Raw genomic sequence first — 6,044 nt, 5'->3', positions numbered from 1 at the left:
TGATAGTTTTTTATCATTGTTTCTTCCTCTTATTTTCCCCCATTCTTTTTATTCTCTGTTTTATGCTCTTCAACTTTTTTCTAATCGTAATAATCATCTTCACTTCTTCTTTACTTATCATTTTTCTTCTCCCTCTTCCTCTTCTTCCTACATTTCCATCTTTGTTCTTATTCAACTTTCCCGTCCTCTGTATCTCCTATTTCTTGAAACAAGCAGCTCATCTACCTTTTCATCTCTCTTCGGTTAGTCATTTCTTGTAATAATCCTTTTGCTTTATACTACTTGTTCTTCGCGCTCATCTTCGTAGAGCTGGAGCAGAAATGGTCAGAATACATATATATATATATATATATATATATATATATATATATATATATATATATATATATATATATATATATATATCCTGGTGATATTTTTCGCTTTCTTATTTTGATCGTTTGTTTATTTGCTTGCTTCTACTCCTTTCTCTTTTTTTTGAGGGGGGGGGGTCATTCTTTCTTTCGTTTTTTCATATTTTTTCTTATTCTCTCTTATTCTGTGTTTACGCAATCTTCCGTGTTCTATGTTTTTTCATCCCCAAATCCTTCTTTCTTTTCTATTCCACGACCTTCTCCCCTTCCTAACTTTTTCCTCTTCACCTCCTCCCTTCAATTTTCGTCGTTTCTTCTTTCCTACATTCCTCCCCATTTTCTCCCTCTGCTTCTCCTTTTACTATAACCACATTCAAACTCTTCACCAACTCCACCCTTTTTACCTACTTTCCAGCCTCTTCTTGTGTCATCTTGATTTAGGCGGTTCATTCTCGAACTCAGTTCATTCACTCCATGTAGTAATTCCCCCCTTCTTCAATAGCTGGTCTTCACTCTCCCTTTCGACGAACCGAGGCAGAGATATCCAGTTCCTTTGCATTCACAAACTTTCAGTCTTTTCTCTGGCATTTTTGGAGGTAATTTTTCTTTTTCTTTTGCTTTCACTTGTTTTTTTTCCTTCTTATTTTTTCATTGTCATTTCTATTTTCTCTCGTCTTTTTTCGTCTTTTCCTCCCCTCTTTCCATTTTTTTCTCTTCCCTCTTTTATTGCTCTTTTCCCACCCCTTTTTAAACCTTCATTTTTTCCTTCTTCATCTACCTTTTTTTCTTCTTTCTCCTTTTCTTCTACTTCAGCACCGCCTCCAACTCCTCCACCCTCTACTCCTCCTCATGTCCCTCCTCGTCCTGCTTCTTAATTTTCTTCTCCTTCTCCTGATCCTTCCCTCTACAAAAACTAATAATAGCAATGGTAATAATGATGAGACTGATGATATGGATAATAGTGATGACAATGATAATAACAAAAATGATATAAATTACAAATATAAAGACATTGATAATGATCAAGGCAGTGATGAGTAAAATAATAGCAAGCATGACCCGTAGAAAATCCCTATACGATTCCCCATCCCGCTCTGCCTCCCACTCTCACTCCCAAAATTTCCTTAAATTCACTCTCCCGCCCTCCCCCTTACTTTTATCCTTGCATCTGCCCCGTCCACTTCCCTCCTCTTCCTCCCCCATTGTAACCCCTTCACTCTCTCTCTCATCCCCCTTTTTCTCTGAGCCTCCTCTTCCTTCCCTTTCTTTTTCGCTTAACCTATCCCTCTTTTTCTCTCTCCGTTTCTTTGGTTTCCCCTTTCCCCATTTCCGTTTTGTCTTGAAACCCATTCGCCTCCCTTTCTCTCTCTCCCTCTTCTGTTTCCCTCTTCCTTTCCCCTTCCTGTCCTCCCTCTCTTCTTAACCTTCCCCCTCAAAAGAGTCGTGTAAATAATACATGCACATAAACTAACGTTATAATTACTTGTGTATGTGCGTGTGAAAATGGTACTAATGATGAAGATAATAACAATAATAATGATAAAAATAATAATGACGATAATGATGATAGATATAATGATAATGATAAAATTGATGATGTTGATGAATATGATGATATTGATAACAATGAAAATAATAACAATGATAAAATTGATGATGTTGATGAATATGATGATATTGATAACAATGAAAATAATAACAATGATAATAATAATGATAATAATAAAATGATAATCTTAACAATGATTATGATAAAATGATAATGACATTGATAATAATAATAAAAATAATGATAGCAATAACAACAATGATTAACAACTGTAATTATGATAAAGATAGTAACAATAATGGCAATATAGAAAATAATAATAACAATAATGATTATGATAATAATAATGATAATAATGATGATATGAATAACAACAATGTTACAACTGTAAAAATGATATTGATAACAAAAATAGTAATAACAAAATCAATATTAAGAATAAGAATCATGAAAATAATGATAATAATGATGGTAATAACAATAATAACAGTAATAATAACAACAACAATAATAATAACAACAACAATAATAATAATGATAAGAGCAGACACAATAATTATCATAATAATGATGGTGATGATAATACTAATAACAACAATATTGTTAATAATGATAAAAAAGGATAACAATAATAATGATGATAATAATACTGATAATGATAACAGTAACAATTATAATGATAACTATGACAATGACAATAATGATGATGATAACCATAATGATAACAATTATGATAATGATGATGATAGTATTAATTGTAATGATAATTATGATGATCAAATTAATAATGATAATAATTCTAACAGTGACAATAATGATAGTAATAATAATAATAATAATAATAATAATAATAAGAATAAAAATTATGATGATAATGATAATGATAATAATAATAATGATGATAAGAATAAAAATTATGATGATAATGATAATAATAATAACGATGATGATATCAATAATAATGATAATTATAATAATAATAATAATAATAATACAATGATGATATGAAGAAGAAAAGAATAGTAAATAGTAAATAATGATGATGATGACGATGATGATGATCATCATCATTATCATAGTAATGATAATAATAAGGATAATAGCAAAACAATAATGATAACAATAACTACAGATACAAATAACAACAATGATAATAATAATAATAATAATAATAATAATAATGATAATGATAATAATAATAATAATAATAATGATAAGATAATACTAGTAATAATAATAATAAGAATAATGATAATGATAATAATATTGAAAATAACAACAGAAATAAAAATAATGACAGCCTTGATAATAAAAAGATATTGCCGATGACAATAACAATAATGAGAACAGCACAAGTAAGAATTTTCAAAAAAATATTATAATGACCGTAAAGATGATATACCGACTACTACTACCACTACTACTTCTACTACTACATACAACAACGATAACAAGAACCACAATAAGACAATGAAGTTATCTAAAATGGAATAAAAAAGAAAGTTCTTTTGCGATAGCGGGATATGACTAACGCACTCATAAATAAAGAAATAAACTGAAGACACGTGTAATCAGCGGGAACCCCCCCCCCCTTCCCCCCGAGTGCAGTATATGAAAAAAAGTTCCCACATTTTCACCCAGGCGAGATTTCCAAAGTGAAAAATAGACAGTGAAAAACGTCATGTGGCTTAATGGACGAGAGGAAAGGGAGAAAATCGATAGGTGGAGAAGTAATGGAGGAGTTCGAAGAATGAACAAAGGGAAGAAACACGATTGAAAATATGAATGGGAATGAGAACTGGGATAAAAATATGAATAAGGATGAGAATAAGAATAAGAATAAAAATAAGAATAGGGAGAAAAGGAAGAAAATTAAGAAAACAAGACGAAGAGGAAGAAAACAAAGACCAGATTTTCTACACCCTCGAAAGAGACGAATCCATAAAAAGGACAAAAAAATGTAATAGAAAATAAAACAGTAACGAAGAGAAAACCCGAATACAAGAAGCTTAAGAGAGCCGAAGGGGAACCCATAGAACATAGAAAAAAAAAAACGAAAAAAAAGTATTTAAAAAGGTAAAAGAAAAGAAAGTAGAACAAATCATTCCTTTCTCAACGACGGAGAGATTTCGAGAGACCAACTCTACTCCCCCACACCACCCACCCCTCCCCCTAGCCCCCCCTCCCCACCCCCTCGACATACCCCCCGGGGCTGATTGGAAAGAGGTGGTCGGGAGAGGAAGTGTGTGGTGTGGGGAGGAGGGGGGGGGGGAGTTCACGCGTGGAGTGGGTGGATTAAAGCGTTGGAGACAGAGCGAAAGGGGGGGGGGGGTTGGCTCGTGGGGAGGAAAGGGAGGGAGGGGTTGGCACGTAAGGGGAAAGGGGGGAGGGGGTTGACTGTCGTTCGGGCAATTACAGACTCCCAAAAGTAGTCCTACACTTTCTCCAATCCCTAGACTACTCAGTCACGGAGAGGGGTGGGAGGGGGGTGTTGGAGTCGGAGGGTGGAGGGGAAAAGATGGAGAATGAAGAGGAGGAGGAAAGAACGGTAGATGAGGAGAACGCAGGAGAGGAATAAGATAGAAGAAGGGAAGGCAAAGAGGAAGGAGGGAAAATGGAGAGGTAGGGGATGAAGGAAAAAGAGAAAAAGGAGGAGGAGGAGAGATTGGAAAAGAGAGAAGGAGAATGATGAACAAGGGAACCTGAAGGATGAAACACAGAATTCTAATAAAACGAATATAAGAAAAAGGAAAAGTGTAGAAGAAAAAAAGAAGAGGAAGGAAAAAACGGAAAAATACGAAATTGAGGAAAAGTGTTCGAAGAGAAATGAAAAGATCCAGAGAGACGAAGAAACAGCAAAGAATACATCGAAGGGAAAAATATATTTTTCAAATCGAAGAAATGGAGAGAAAAAACACAAGAGAGGTATAAAGGAAGGAACAAAATTTAAGAAATAGGAGAATAGAAAAGACGTATAATAGAGAAGAGCAAAGAAAACGATAAGTAAGACACGTAAACAGGAATGAAAGAAAAGTAAAAGAAAATCGAAGGCAAGGCGAAAGACAAATTAAATCAAGAAGGAAAATTGAAAAAGTGGGAAAAGAGGGGAAAACGAGGGAAAGGGAGAAAATTATAGTCTCCTTAGTCACGTATAAACCCTTTTCCTGTTTTCAAGTAAGAGGAGGGGGAGGAGGGGCTAAGGTTAAGGGGGGAGGAGAGGAGGGGAGGAAGGGGAAGGAGGCAAGGGAAATAGGAAGAGAGGAAGAGGGACTGATGGAGGAAAGAAAATGAGGAGGGAAACGGGAGGGGGGAGCCGATTAGGGAAACAGAAGGGGAGGAGGAAAGGCGGGGAGAGGGGAAAGTTGGGGAGGGAGGGCGTTGTCAGTTTACCTTTTTTTAAACGTTGAAACCTACCCTTTGTTGTGATTTTTTTTCTTTCTTTTTTATCAGGGTCACTTTTCTCTCTCTCTCTCTCTCTCTCTCTCTCTTTCTTTCTTTCTCCTTTTGTAGCAGATAATGATACCGATAAATTCACAGCATTGTTATAAATGCTGCCGACCCTCTACAACTCAAGCACAACCAAAAAGATGATGGTGTAGGGGAAAGAACGGAGAATAAGAATGAGAGGAAGAAAGAATTGAACACATGGGAAAAAAAGAGACAAACCGTCAAGACGATGACAAAGACGATGTAGAAGAGCAAAAAATATCAGAAAGATGGCAATGGAGGAGAAAAAAACAAATGCTAGGTTAAAATGTAATGATTATAAGAACAGGGGAATTACTCAGACGACCTAGACCTAAATAGAGATAAAACTGATTAAAACTAAATCGGTGAATAATGAAAGCGATCCGGGGCAGGTACTAATAAAAGGGACTTCAAATACACCACAAATCACCAAACAACTTCTTATTCTTGGATTAAAAGATCAATAAATAAAACAAACTGCACGCTGTCATTATTCCTGTGATTTTCCGTTATTTTCGCGTCTAATATTCCAAAGGTTGACCCAGGTCGGCAAATTATCTTGAGAACATAATTAGTGTCATTAAACACACGGAGCTTGTTAGGTTACGAGGTTCAACTGTGGAAAAGTATTTCAGATCATTATATTGAGAGAGAAAAAATCTGTATTCTATATA

Source organism: Penaeus vannamei, chromosome 9 (genome assembly GCF_042767895.1).
Source record: "Penaeus vannamei isolate JL-2024 chromosome 9, ASM4276789v1, whole genome shotgun sequence".
Taxonomy (NCBI): Eukaryota; Metazoa; Arthropoda; class Malacostraca; order Decapoda; family Penaeidae; genus Penaeus; species Penaeus vannamei.
This window is presented reverse-complemented; position numbering follows the sequence as displayed.